Genomic DNA, 15,553 nt, shown 5'->3' with positions numbered 1-15,553 from the left:
GAGGCAGGGTCTCACTCTGCTGCTTAGGCTGATCCCAGACTCCGGGGCTCAGGTGATCCTCCTTGCTCAGTCTCCTAAAGTGCTGGGGTTACAGGTGTGAGGCCCTGTACCCACCCTTAATTAATTAATTAAACAGGACGCACTGAAACTGTGTCCTTCTCCTCTTTCTCTTGGGGAGGACGAGAGGATCATCAGCGCTAAGTGGCAGTTGCAATAAAGCAACACCCACACCCTGAAAGTACTGTCTTAGAAACAGCTTTTTAATTGCAGCATATCAGAGTGAAAAAAAAAAAAAAAAACAAGAGATGTTGGAGTCAGACAATCCTGGTTTCAAATCAGCTTCATTGTTCATCCTCTTGTGATGTTTGGCAAGAAATAGAATGTCTCTGTGTTTAGTTTCCTTGTCTGTGATATGAAATACATTGCAAATATGCTAAGTGTTGAGAAAAGAATGAACAACGTGCAAGGAGTATTGGGGATATGTAGCTGCTCAGTAGATAATGATGATGATCAATATTCACCATCGACAAGTAGCTGTGGAATCCACAGATGGTGCCCATAAAAGGTTAACCAGTGAAGTGCTGGGACACTGTTGCTGAAGAAATATTGGAAGGTTCCTGGTGTGCATAGTTAGATTGGCCTCAGCCTCAGAACTGTTCCCTTCCTACCCAAATCTGGGGCCTGTCTCCTCTTCCAGAGTTCCCTGAGAAAGGAGACAAAGAAAGTATAGGCAGACATCATCGAGGGCAGCTGCTTTCAGATAAATTCTGTAGCTGGTATTTTTTACAGAGACTATGTGTTGGGATACATAAATTTACCTAGAAATTAATGTGATGAAGACTTTATACATGAAATGGGAACTTTGGGATACTGACAACAGATAGGCTAATGATTCTGTAGGTTTTTTGGGGGTTCTTTTTGGTTATTTATTTGCTGTTTTATTTTATTTTATTCTTGAAGAAGTCTTGCTCTGTCACCCAGGCTGGAGTGCAGTGGCGTGATTTCTGCTCACTGCAACCGCCACCTCCCAAGTTCAAGCAATTCTCTTGCCTCAGCCTCCTGACTAGCTGGGATTACAGGTGCCTGCCACCACGCCTGGCTAATTTTTTGTATTTTTAGTAGAGATGGGTTTTCATCATGTTGGCCAGGCTGGTTTCAAACTCCCGGCCTCAAGTGATCCACCTCGGCCTCCTAAAGTGCTGGGATTATAGGCATGAGCCACTGCACCTGGTCATGATTCTGTGGTATTAATAAAAGTTTTTCCAGTTCCCCAGCCCCAGTTAGGCACCATTGAATGCTGAGAACAATACTGAAGATGACATTTTTCTAGTGAACTAATCTGGCAGAAGATAATAGTAACCTTCCCAGAATGGTGTCTTACCAAGTTGTCGTCCTGCTTGGAGATGTTACACTATCCATTTGCAAGTATGTTTTGTTGTTTAATTATTATATCAAGCCTATGAAGTTGGTTTTATTCTTAGCCCCATGGTCCTGGGAATACTTTGGAAGTGGTTACATCTGAGTCATGGAGAATACCCATCGAATCACACTGTGTGGAGTAAGTCTCCATTGGAGAGATTTACTATTTGCTTTTTAGTATCCATTTACTATTTTTAAGGTAAAATGATACCTTAAGTTCCATCTGGGGACCCACCCTCTCCCACTCTTAGGCCACAGAGTTTAAAAAGCATCACATCCATTCTTAACATTCTCTTTTGTTAGAGGACTTGGGTCATTCATCCACCATGTGACCTAGTCGGAATGAGGCACAAAGAGACTGTTATTTTTTCCCAAGGTGAAAGCAGCAGGTGAGCTGGTGCTACCGTTGCCACCTTGCCACCACAGGTAAATCAAATAAGGCTAGTGAGTGGAGGAACACAGAGCCCACTGACAGTTGAACAGAAAATGGGTCTTGATGACATCATTGGAGCCTAAATGAAACTGTTCCTGAAGAGAGTCCCATCTTGGACTTTTTACCTATGTGAGCCAATAAACTTTCTTCTGCTTTAAGCTACTTTTGGTTGAGTGTTTTTTTGTTTTGTTTTGTTTTTTCATTTTCAACAGAAGAGAATTGATTTGGTCTGGCTGTTTCCCCACCCAAGTCTCATCTTGAATTGTAGTTCCCATAATCCCCACATGTCATGGGAGGGAACTGGTGGCAGCTAATTAAATCATGAGGGCAGTTTCCCCTATACCGTTCTTGTGGATGTGAGTGAGTTCTCTTGAGATCTTACGGTTTTATAAGCATCTGGCATTTCCCCTGCTTGCACTCATTCTCTCTCCTGCCACTGTGTGAAGAGGTGCCTTCTGCCATGATTGTAAATTTCCTGAGGCCTCCCTAGCCCTGCAGAACTGTGAGTCAATTACACGTCTTTCCTTTATAAGTTACCCAGTCTTGGGTGTTTCTTCATAGCACCATAAGAACAGACTAATACAAGAGTCCTAACTGGAAAACAATCTCTTTCTCCCTACTCTATGCCATAGTGAACTATAGACAGAGCTTGTCTGTTAGGTGGCTATTTTGCAAACCAAAGACAAAATGGAAGACTGGCAAGTCGTGGGCAGTTTTATGCTCAGAGATAATGTAAAATCTCCCCAACGTAGAGGACATTCTGCAGGGATTCTCGTTATAGACTATGATAGTTGTTCTTTCTATGTTAAAATCCTGATTATAGCTGGGTATATAAGTAATTTTTTAAAAAGACTTCATCAGACTCTTGTATCTATCATCTTGTATCATGAGGCCAGATTTCTACTTCTGAAATGGCAGAGACATGAGCTAAAAAGATTCTGGATCCTTAGGGACTTCAGAGAGCAAGCCATCTTATAGCTCTGGTTTGCCAATATTTGAATTCTTCCTTGAGAAAGAAATAAACCTCTGTCTTATTTAAGTCACTGTTATTTTGAGTTTTTGTTAGCATCAAGCTTAATCCTAATTAAGACTCCCTGATGGCAGTTCCAAGAATATGTTTTACAAGAAATTATTTTCTCAATCTTTCTTAGACTATCCATGAAACTGAAAATGAGTACCGCTAATGTATGTAAAGTCCATATGATGTTGATATATTCTTTCAATATATATTATATAAGCAACTGCAGCAACATCCAAGTTAGATTCAGTGCAAACCAAAGTGACCCAATTCTTCCTATGTGCTGGGTGCTGTGCTAGACCAATGAGATTTGTCAGTGATAAAGGTGTGAGTTTATTTTTTCTTTCCTTAATATTTCTTTTATAAAATTCTGTACTCTTTGACTGATAACCCTATTTTTCTCTTCCCCTGGTGCCTGGAAACCACTATTCTATTCTCTGCTTTTATGAATTTGATCATTTTACACTCCTCATGTTAAGTGGTATCATGTAGTATTTGTTCTTCTGTGTCTGGTTTATTTCATTTACCATAATGTCCTCCACGTTCATCCATGTTGTTGCAATTGGCAAGGTTTCCTCTTTCGTTCTTTAAGTCTGAATAGTATTCTAGTGTAGGTATGTACCATATTTTCTTTCTTTCTTTTTTTTTTTATAGACATGGGGTTTCACCATCTTGGCCAGGCTGGTCTCGAAGTCCTGACCTCAGGTGATCTGCCCGCCTCGGCCTCCCAAAGTGCTGGGATTACAGGCCTGAGACACCACATCTGGCCTACCATATTTTCTTTATTGGTTCATCTGATGATGGACATATAGGTTATTTCCATATCTTGGCTATTGGGAATAATGCTGCAATGAACATAGTAGTGAAGGTATCCCTTTGAGATCCTGATTTTCCTTTTTTCAAATATCTACCTACCTAGAAGTGGGGTTGCTGGGCCATATGGTTGTTTCATTTTTATTATTTATTTATTTTTGAGACTAAATTTTGCTTTGTCACCCAGGCTGGAGTGCAGTGGCATGATCTCAGCTCACTGCAACCTCCGCCTCCCAGGTTCAAATGATTCTCCTACCTTAGCCTCCTGAGTAGCTGGGACTACAGGCGTGTACTACTGCACCTGGCTAATTTTTGTATTTTTAGTAGAGACGGGGTTTCACCATGTTGGCCCAGCTCGTCTTGAACTCATGATCTCAGGTGATCCACCCACCTTGGCCTCCCAAAGTGCTGGGGTTACAGCTATGAGCCACCATGCCTGGCCATCATTTTTAATTTTTTGAGGACTCTCTATGCTGTTTTCCAAAGGGACTTACCAATTTGCATTCTCACCAACAATGTACAATGGTTCCCTTATCTCCACATCCTCAATAACAACTTGTTATCTTTTATCTGTTTGTTTTATAATAGTCATACTAACAGATGTGAGGTGATATCTCATTGTGGTTTTGATTTCCATTTCCCTGGTGATTAGTGATATTGGGCTCCTTTTCATATACCTGTTGGCCATGTGTATGTCTTCTTTGAAAAATGTTAAGGTCCTTTGCCCTTTTTTTTTGCTATTGAGTTGTAGAAATTATTTTTATATATTGGATATTAACCTTGATCAGATATATCATTTGCAAATACTTTCTCCCATTCCTTCTGCTGCCTTTGCATTTTGTGTATTGTTCTCTTTGCTGTGTAGAATCTTTTTATTTGGATGTAATCTCATCTGCCTACTTTTGCTTTTGCTGCCTGCCTTTTGGTTTTATATTTAAAAAAAATCACTGCTGAGGCCAATGTCAAGAAGTTATTTTCTTATGTTGCCTTCTAGAAGTTTTACAGTTTCAGATCTTGTGTTTAAATCTTTAATCCATTTTGAGTTGAGTTTCTGGTATGGTCTAAGATAAATGTCCAATTGTCCAATTTGCATGGAGATATCCAGTTTTTCCAGTAACATTTATTGAAGAGACTATCCTTTCCCCATTGTGTATTCTTGGTACCCTTGTCAAAAATTATTTGTCCATTATGCATCAATTTATTTTTGCACTCTCTATTCTGTTCTGTTAGTCTATATGTCTGTTTTTATGCCAGTACCATAGTGTTTTGATTACTGTAGCTTCATAACATATTTTTATTTTATTTTAATTTTTATAGAGACAGGTTCTCACTATATTGGCCAGGATGGTCTCAAACTCCTGGTCTCAAGCAGTCCTCCTGCCTTGGTCTCCCAGTGTGCTGGGATTATAGGCATGAGCTACCACACCTGGTTTGTTACATATTTTGAACTCAGGATGTTTGATATCTCCTTCCAGTTATGCTCCTGATAAAAGTGTTGAGTTTTATACACAAATTTAATTTTCAGTCTAAAATCAATTAAATTATACATTCAAAGATAAGATTTTGAGGTGTTTTAGGAGAGAAATGAGAAGCAAGGTTCTATTGTAGTTGGATGAATGTTGTTCATAGGGGCATAGACACTGAAAGCTTCTGCTTCACAATAGCTATGGTTCAGATGCTATAGGGCTGAAAATAATTAGGGCTGAAATTAATAAACTACATAGGAATCACTGGATTCAATTCTATTTGTTTCACAGAGGCACTTCACATTGCTAGGTGACTTTGAAGGAAAGCAAGTATTTTTCAGCTTTAAAATTAGAAAAATTAGTGGGTTAGGCAATCTATGGAAAATTTTGAAATAATTATTAGTAATTTCTCAGTAGTAGGTAAATTCAAATGTTCATTCCCATGTTAATAGATATTGAGGCAGAAAAGAAAAACTAAAAATGATCATGTGAGTGGTATTGGTGGAAACTGGGAATAACATTCATATCCTTCAGCTTGGTGACTACCCATCTACCCACACATTCACAAATGAGAGTTATTGATAGGTCTGATTTGTTTGGTTGGTGAATGTCATTTTCCAAGATTTGTTGAAATTCCTAAAAGAAATAAGTGTTTTGTCAGGTGTGATGAATGCAGGGAAGTAAGAGGAAAAGAAGACAACATAGATGTATCAGTTTTCTCTTGCCGTGTAACAAACTACCCTAAATATTAGTGGCTTAAGACAATAGCGTATGATGCTGGAGGCTGACAATTTGGGCTGAGTTCAGCTGGGCAGTTTCTATCTCATCTTTTTCATGTGTCTTTTGCACCCCTGGCGTGACTATGTGCGTCTTCTGGGAGTTGACACCTATTGGTTAAAATACCTGGACTTTCTTCCATGTGATCCCTCTAGAAGGCTAACATGGATTTACTCCCATAGTAGTAGCAGAATTTTAAGAGAAAGTGGAGCTGGGTGTGGTGGCTCAAATCTGTAATCCCAGCACTTTGGAAAGCTGAGGCAAGCAGATTCCTTGAGCCCAGGAGTTCGAAATCAGCCTGGGCAACATAGTGAAATCTTGTCTCTACAAAAATTAGCTGGTCATGGTGTCACAGGCCTGTAGTCCCAGCTAGTCAGGAGGCTGAGGCAGGAGGATTGCTTGGGCCTGGGAGGCAGAGGTTGTAGTGAGCCAAGAACACGTCACTGCCCTGCAGCCTGGGCAATACAGCAAGACCCTGTCTAGAAAGAAAAGAAAAAAAAGAAAAGAAAAGAAAATGGAAAGGAAGAAAAAGAAAAAGAAAGAAAGAAAAAGAAAGAAAGAAAGAGAAAGAAAGAGGACACATACAAGAAAGGTATTCTAAGGATTGGTTTTGATCTCATCTTCTGTTCCTTCCACTGTAGCTACTGTAGTTTCCAAAAAACGATAAGACCAGCCTTTTTGACAAGAGGAGCTGCAAAGTCACATTTCAAAGGGTGTAGATGCAAGAAAGGGAGTGGCGTGGCCATTTTTCAATCAACTATCATGAACAGTATTGGGAAGCTGAGGGAAGACGGTCTTGATTTGTTGTTGAACAAATGTGTGGAGAAGTAGGAAGAAATAAAAAGAGGATACAGGCAGGGAAAAAAGAAGGGCATCAAAGAGCAATGGCTGGTTAAAATGTGATACAAATAGCAATAGGGAACCCCAGAAGACCCTTAAGCAAGACAGAAATGTAGACGAAGCACAGAGCATGTATAAACATCCACAGAGTTATAGGAGACTTCTGGCTGAGGGCCTGGCAAGATAAGCAGAGCGTTTGTATCTCTGGGTTTCTGAGTTAATGATGCCAGCAGTCTCTGGACCAGCCAAATTGTGGTGGATTTATTATTTACATTACAACTGCATTGTAAAATGAAAACATATGTCTATATTTTCAGTGCTTTGACAATATCATTGAACATGCTGTAGAATTTTGTATCCAGTATCAGGATGCAATTTCCCTATCAAATAAAATTGTTGTTTGCTTTCTGTACTCTATATTATTATGGAAATTTCAGTTTATCAGCTACAGTGAAGTCGACTGAAATGAGTAGGCCACATATTAGACAAGCTGTTTTCTCCCACCCCTCTGAATATCCTGATTCCCTATTTATGCTAATATTGTTTTATGCTAATAATATACTTTTTTGTCTGTTTTGATGCAACACAGCCTGATTCATAGGAGAAGCGCAAATGTTTTAAAGCTCTCTGGTGGAAATGAGAGTGTTCTGAAATAACTCTAGCCAGGAAAAACCTTGGTGGCATCCTCTCGTTTCACTTTTCCTCCTGCCTCTGTTGATAATGCATTGCTGAACCCAACAAATAAGAAGTTGCTTAGGGCCTGTGTTTGTTCCTGCTGACCATCAGAATAATAGTAACTTAATGTGCAACTGGATAATGTTGGGGGAGACCCCCTTTTCCAGGAGCCATTGACCCCTACCCCTTTTTAAAATTGCAGTGTGACACCAGGTAGTACCCAAATCCTGTTAACAGATAATTTTATTATATTTCCGAGTTCTAGACTAACAATATAATAGGGTGTGCGTCCCCTTAATGGTTGTGATGCAGGAGAGGCAAGCCCCAAAATTTAAGGGCTTAGCCTGGAGAATTATTGGCTTTGTCCGGGAAAGAATTCAGTGGCAAGCTGGCGGTGTGAAACGGCAATCTTTTACTGAACAGTAGTGCTCCTTGCTGAGCAGGGCTAACTCCTAGGCAGCAGGCCTACAATCTGCAATGGATGGGCTGTTGGCAACTGTATTTCTACCCGCTTTCACTTACATGTAAATTAGGGGAGGGTCAATGCAATTTGAAGGCATGGGTTATTTAGAACTTTCTAGGAAAGGGGCAGTAACTTCCAGCTCATTGCCACGGAAGGGGGTGGTAACTTTCAGGGCGTTGCCATGGCATTTGTAAACCGTCCTAGCACTGGTGGGAAGAGTCTTATGCTGACAGGCAATGAGGGCAGCTAGGGATCTGTTTCCTCTCCATCTGCTGGGTCTGGCGAGTTTCTTCACTTCATCCTTTTGGCCCTTTGGGACCTGGAAATGAGTTCTGCTGGTCTCCTACCTCAGCTGCATGTTTTGAAAAATATACGGCCTTAGAGTGTGGGAGCTCCTATTTTCTCAAAAAGTGGTCTTCAGGTCTTGTGTCCATTTTCTCATTTTAATTTGTTGCCTCCAGTTTGGCTGACACTGGATTCTGAGCAGGAGGGAAGGATCAGCTGGCAAAGCAAGGAAAAGTATGGTGGGAGGGTCCTTCTCTAGTTAGGGGTTTAGGGGATGGTTATTTAACCCATAAGTGTGAGAGATTTTGTAAAGAAAATATTCAGAAACGATCTGCTTGTGTAAAATAATATTTAAAGAACAAATAAATGTTTCTGGTGGCATGTCTTCATTATAAAGCCACGTCAGTTCATCCTTGTGGCTGAGAGCATGACCTTTGAAGATAATTTCCACCTCTTCTAGCTGCATGACTGTGGGCATATATGTTAAACCTCAGTCAGTCCTGGTTTAATAATAAGTCATAAGAATGTGTCAAAAGTTAAATTAATAAATATATTTGGTGCACAGTGCGTGGCATACAGTAAGCACTCAGCATTGGCGTCATCATCATCACCGTTGTCATCATTGTCATTAACCACCCTCCTCACATCTATTCTGTTACTTATTTGTTTAAGATGGAGTTTCACTCTTAGTTTGCCCGGCTGGAGTGCAATGGGGCAATCTCGGCTCATCACAACCTCCACCTCCTGGGTTCAAGCGATTCTGCTGCCTCAGCCTCCTGAGTAGCTGGGATTACAGGCATGTGCCAGTATGCAGGGCTAATTTTGTATTTTTAGTAGAGATGGGGTTTCTCCATGTTGGTCAGGCTGGTCTTGAACTCCCGACCTCAGGTGATCCACCCGCCTGGGCCTCCCAAAGTGCTGGGATTACAGGCATGAGCCACTGTGCTTAGCCTCTCACATCTATTTTCTTATGCTGCTATTCAAACTCCATCAATTACATGATGCTGACTAGTAGGTGCTAGGTACATAGGCCCTCAACAAGTTTATGAGAAATAGGTAATGAGTGAATGAATCTATGCATCATATTGTGATTGCAGTGGTGCAGTGGTGTGTGTGTGTGTGTGTGTGTGTGTGTGTGTGTGCATGTGCACGCGCGCGCATGTGTATATTTGAAAGGAGGATTCATTAGCTGGGCATGATGGTGAGCACCTGTTAAGTCCTCACTACTCAGGAGGCTGCTGTGAGAGGATTGCTTGAGCTCAGGAGTTTAAGCCACTGCACTACATCCTGGGTGACAGAGCAAGATCCTGCCTCAAAAAGAATAAATAAATAAATCATATATAAAGGAGGATTCACCCTGAATAAGTGGATAAGTGCTTCTGATGACCATAAATGGTGGAATGACTAGTCATAAAAAACTTTGCACCAGGGATTTATTGATGTGTCTGAAAATCCTAAATGGAAAACCAATAACGAGTATATAAAAGCAGCATTGCCTCAAGGCACCCAGGCCCTCACTTGGCTTGTCTCTGTCTCATCTCCCAAGGCTGCCCCGAGGCTCCCCCTTTGGAATTCTAGGGCTCAGAGGAGTCTGGGTGAAAACAAATGCCATAAAGAAATATTGCAATTAATGTCTTTGCAGCCTAACTGTTTTAATAATGCTTTAAAAATTGTTTGAAAAAAGGCAATGTTCATAGCTAGAGACTGAATTTCAGGCAGCAAATACCTCACACATTTCCAGATATCTCGGCTGTCACGACCTCAGACATCTTGGCCATCACTACCTCATAATAATGTGCCCTGCTTTTCAAGGAAAGACTCTGAGGAAGGCGGGGCATGGTGGCCCATGCCTGTAATCCCAGCACTTTGGGAGGCCAAGGTGGGAGGATTGTTTGACCCCAAGGGTTTGAGATCACCCTGGGCGACATAGTGAGACCTGCCTCTAAACAAACAAACAAATAAAAAATTAAATTATCTGGGAATGGTGGCACATGCCTGTAGTCCCAGCTGCTTGGGAGGGTGAGTGGGGAGGATGGCTTGAGCCAGAGAGGTCAAGGCTGCAGTGATCATAGCAAGATTCTGTCTCAAAACAACAACAACAACAACAAAATGCCTTCCCAAAAACACTGAGGAGAACCCTGAAATTATGAATTACAGAAAGCATCAAGATTGTGTTCAAATTTACTGAAGTCTCTTTTTAAAATTTTTTTAAGACGGGGTTTCACCATATTGGTCAGGCTGGTCTCAAACTTCTGACCTCAGGTGATCTGCCTCCCAAAGTGCTGGGATTACAGGCGTGAGCCACCGCACCCAGCTACTGAAGTCTCTGATTTTCCACACTCTGGTCTCTAATCAGCCTCTTTCCCAAGACTTCCCAGGGTGTTAGCTTCTTCCTAATTGGTGCCTTCTCCTTAGCGCCCCTCCTTAAGCAAACTCCTCTTGCTTTTAGTGACCTCTCTCCTTTCCCTGTTTAAATCCTATCCATCTTTCAAGTCCTAAGACAAATTCTGTCTCTTGTAGGATACAGTTTTCTACAACTCTCTCCCTTATTTAGATCCACACTGTGTAGCATTTAATTGTTCTGTGTTAGCTTTGTCTTCCTAAGTAGGTCACGTTCTCCTTGAGGGCAAAGATTATGCTTTAGTTTCTCTTGTTTCTCACTTGGAGAGGCTGGGAGTGATAGATACATAGTAGGTGCTGATTAAATATTTGTTGATTGATTCCCTGCAAAGGGGTAGCTGCAAACTAAAGTTAAAGCACTAAACAAACCAAAGCAGTGATCTGAATCTCCCTTTGGGAAGATACTCTAACGGGAATGGAAAAAATTCTTCAAAGAGCCTTGTCAGCTAATGTTCTTTGAATGCCCTTCTAATGAGATATCAGGTGGGGGGTGGTGCAGGGCTGCAGGAGCACTGTTCTTCTTTCCTGTAGAGTTTGGAGTTGGCTACCAAGGACATCCCAGGGGAACAGGGACTCTAGGGTACAGAGGCATGAGGGTAGGATATTAAAAAAAAAGGAAGTGAAATGCTTATACACTCATGTCTACACCCAAGAATGTGTAATGCACATCTCTTACCCACAAACCAGAATGAAGAGAGGTTTGACCCTGCAGCTAGAAAGTAAGAGTGAGAGTGAGAGGGAGAGAGAGAAAGAGAGTGAGAGAGAGCCGGAGGCTCTTTGAGGTTGATAATTTTTTCTAAAGCTGGGGAGGGGAGAGCTGATAAAAAATGCTTGTTTGCACTTAGCAGCATGAAAGGTGACTGAGAATTAGCCTACGCTGCTGTGCCTAGCCTCTTTATAATGTACTGAAAGTTTCATAGGTCTATTGAGGGCAGAGACTGGGCAGGGTATAATTCTTTATAAGACTAAAGTTTCGGTGCTCTAAGGGAGGAAGAAGGGATGAAGGAAAGACACTAGCAGGGTTAGGATAAATGGGTGCAGGGGGAGAAAAGCTGCTTCTTCCTCTTCTCTGGCTGAGTGGATGGAGGGCTGTGTGAATACACACACTTCAGAATCTGATGATGGGTAGTGGCTGAGGCCACTCATACAAACATGAAAACCACTGCTATGAGTTGATGCACGTGCGTTTCCGATAGCTCAGCAATCTTACTATACAAAGGGAACAGGAGATGCCATTGTTCTGGAATTGGAGGCATGGGCTCACTGTCTTGCTTGAGATATTTGAACCAGCATCATTTATTCAGCTAAATATTCAGTAAAAGTGGAAAGTCAAGGAGTCTCAGGTTATGGAAATCTGATGCCCTCCAACAATCTTAGAGATGCTGGTTAAAAAGTAAAATGATTTGGTGGCCCATTGGCTAACTTTTAGCAAGACTGCTTATACATAATGTAGATTGCTTATCTACAAGATCTTAGGAATGGTCCCTAACGTGGATGTTACCATCCTTAAGTGGAATTTCAATTTCCACTCTGGGTCCAAAATATTTCGTTTCGTAAAATAATTTCTTTGAAGTGATAATGGAACATATGAAACACACACACACACACACACACACACTCTTCATCTGTCCTCTTTGCTTCTGCTTAAAATCTCAGGATGGTTTCTGTGTCTCTTTTTGGGGCATGTTTTTCCCCTCTGCAGATGAGCCTCAATCACGGGTTGGTAAATATTGTAAACCACCTGTGTCCCACAGACATAGCTGGGAAGACTGTTGGATGATGCTAAGAAAGAAAAAGCAGATGAGGAGAAGGGATTAGGACATTTTTGATGGGAAAAGCCATAACCGACATCTAGGTAGTTGAATATGCAATAAGCTGCCGGCTATTGCCCTGAGTTCCCAGCGGATATTCATAGCACATAAGATTCCAGGCAAAGTACTAGTTTGGTTTCACCCTTGCTCTGCTTGGCAGTCCAGCAGTGCATGGGTAGGGGAGGCCTCCGCAGCAGAAGACACTTTCAGATGTGACTTTTCCTCACTACTTACATTGAGAAGGAAGAGGGCAGAGCAGAGTAGGATGAAGATCTAAGAGCACAGTGAGACGGTGAGAGAGAGAACCCAGCCCCAGTCACCCTCCTTTATGACTTCCAGAGTTTGCTAGTGCCCCAGTTCACTCAGGGACCCTCTCAGAGAATGTGTGAGGTCATCCCTTTTCCAACTATGTAGTCATGTGAGGCTGAATTTTCTTTAGCTACACCAGTAAAACAACATATTGCAACAAAGTGAATGCAGAAGTGGATATGAGAACCTAGCTGCCTTTTCTTAACATAGGTGTTAAAGAGACTTGCGAAAATGCAAAATAATGTCACTCTCATAAATTTTTTGCTTTGGAAAATATAGTTTTTTTAAATAGAATAAAATGCTATTTATGTTATCTATGTGTTTTGTACCTTAGCATGTAATGGGTTTATTGTTCTTTTAAAATAAATATCTACATGAATATTTAAAGTTTTCTTTTAATTTCTCTATCTTTTTTTTCTTTTCTTTCTTTTTTTTTTCCTGAGAAAACTTGGGAACCATCTCTCTGTCTCTATCTTTCTTTTTCTTGACCAACTCTTGCTCTGTTGCCCAGGCTGCAGTGCAGTGGCACAATCTCAGCTCACTGCAGCCTCTTCCTTCCATGTTCAAGCAATTCTCCTGCCTCAGCCTTCTGAGTAACTGTGATTACAGGCACCAGCCACCATGCTTGGCTAATTTTTAGTAGAGATGGGGTTTTACCATGTTGGCCAGGCTGGTCTTCAACTCTGTGACCTCAAGTGATCTACCCTCCTCGTCCTCCCAAAGTGCTGGGATTACAGACTCACTTTAATTTCTAATATTGTTACTAATAATCTACATAAATAAAAACTCTTTGGGGTTCCCGATAATCGCTGAGTGTAAAGTGGCTCTGAGACTGGAGTTTGAGAACCTCTGCCTAAGGAAGAGCATATGAATTCCAAAACCGTGGACAAGAACGGCAATCCTTAGAGAAGGTGGATTCATTTCAGGGACATATTAACTGTAAAAAGATCGACTCTTCCTCTCTGAACCAACAGCCTGTGTCTACTCCCAGGTGCGAGTGTGTTGGGAGCGGCACGGCTGCATGCCTGACAGCCAGCTTCCTTCCTTTATTTCACAGCACTGTTTGATCACAGCATTTTCTTCCGCATTGACGCGAACACAAGGGCACCACCTACCTCATGTCTTCCTTCTTCCTATGGATGTCCAGATGAAGCACTCCACACTCCTCTGAGCGAGATAAACAAGGAAGATGTGTGCTTAGTCCAGAGGTTTCATCAAGAAAATAAAAGCAGAGACAATAACGTTTTGGTCTTGGCTCTCCTGTTGGCTTCAGAATGAACATAATTAAGGTGACTAATGATAAACTCAGGCTGGAAAAATGAATAATTGTAGGTCATGTTGCCATGAAGTTATGAAGAAAAAGAGCTCTTTAGATGTATACATGTTCCTGGCCACTCTGCTTCGTAGGGTGGAGTGAGAGGACTGCCCGCCTGCCTTGCTTGTGAAGGAGGAGGTGCAGCCACACAGGTAAAGCTGGTCTGAAAAGAGCTCGGCTTTATTTGTTCTGGGGCCAGGTGAGCTTGCAGATCTGCAAATTCAGAATCTGGCTGACTTAACCACCCAGCACAGGTGTCTCTGGAAAAAGCTGGCCGCCACCCCTGGTAGACCCTTTCACCAGTTAGCAGAAAGGGAGGCACTGAGTCAATATCACCAACTTATTTTCCCTGAATTTCTCAGTTAGATTCTTTAGACTTTCTTTGCTGGCAAGGAGAAAGAATGTGCAGAAAGGCAAAGCATGTTAAAGCTGGTGCAGCCCCTTCTGCTTGGAAGGAAGCTCAGGAATCAGGTACAAGTCTTATTGCCAAGCACATGCCTTCATTTGTCGAAGGGTCGCTAAGTGCCTGTCTGGGGCACTGACCTAGTTATGGCTTCTGAAAGGACCTGTCTTGAGCAGGGAGCTTCAACTGGGCACTGGAGGAGCTGGGAGGCAAAGGACCAGCCTGTTTGCTGACCAGAGAAATCCAAGGCTGATATCAGAGTTCACATGATAAACACCAGGCAAGAGGGCTCACCATGTTGGCCAGGCTGATCTCAAGCTCCTGACCTCAGGTGATCCACTTGCCTCAGCCTCCCAGGGAGCTGGGATTACAGGAGTGAGCCACCATGCCCAGCCATAGTCCAGCATTCGGGAAGCTGGAGGGTGTCCCTCCTCATTTTAGAGTTGGGCATCAAGGAGCCATGAGCTCCTTACACAAGTGAGGAACTAGAAAGGGGCGGTGTTCCAGACAGTTGTCTTGCTTCCTGGCTTCCACTCTCGCAGCCTATCTCTGGGAGCCAGCAGGGTGTTTTGTACACAGATGAGTAAGGTTTGCTAACAGGGCCAAAGATAGAGTGATCAGAGCTGTGTTTCAGAAGGATAATATGTTAGGAACCTACTACATGCCAGATGCAGGTACTAATCCAATATTGTACGTGGGTCGTTAAGACTCCAGCTTCCCAAGACCCACCCCTTTCTGGGGGACAGAGTTAGGGCACTTTGCAATCTTCCTCAGCATCCATGGTAGCCTGGCTGCTGCCATTGTCTTTGTTGCAGCTGTGGCTGACCCTAAGCTTCTTTGATGTGGGTGTTCTTCTCTGTTCTTCCTGTACTTCTGTTTCTTGTGTGGCTGCCTTTCCTCATGGCCAGTCCTCTCGTAAGCACCACTATTCTAGGTCCAGCATTCTTATTTATTTATTTTATTGAGATGGAGTCTGGCTCTGTCACCCAGGTTGGAGTGCAGTGGTGCGATTTTGGCTCACTGCAACCTCCACCTCCCTATTTCAAGTGATTCTCCTGCCTCAGCCACGTAAGCAGCTGGAATTACAGGCGCCTGCCACCATGCTCAGCTAATTTTTGTATTTTTT

General features: G+C 42.2%; 1 long non-coding RNA gene across 1 annotated transcript; it reads right to left on the bottom strand.

Annotated features, from left to right (window-relative positions):
* Positions 1–239: 239 nt before the first annotated feature.
* LOC108282314 lies at positions 240–14,072 on the bottom strand. The gene is made up of 2 exons (XR_001816359.2): positions 13,825–14,072; positions 240–703 (listed from the first exon to the last, which is right to left on the bottom strand). It is a non-coding gene; the product is annotated as an uncharacterized LOC108282314 (long non-coding RNA).
* Positions 14,073–15,553: the final 1,481 nt, after the last annotated feature.

This window comes from Cebus imitator, unplaced genomic scaffold (genome assembly GCF_001604975.1).
Source record: "Cebus imitator isolate Cc_AM_T3 unplaced genomic scaffold, Cebus_imitator-1.0 Scaffold12, whole genome shotgun sequence".
Classification (NCBI taxonomy): domain Eukaryota; kingdom Metazoa; phylum Chordata; class Mammalia; order Primates; family Cebidae; genus Cebus; species Cebus imitator.
The sequence above is the reverse complement of the archived record's forward strand: the minus strand, read 5'-3'. Positions and strand labels throughout refer to the sequence as shown.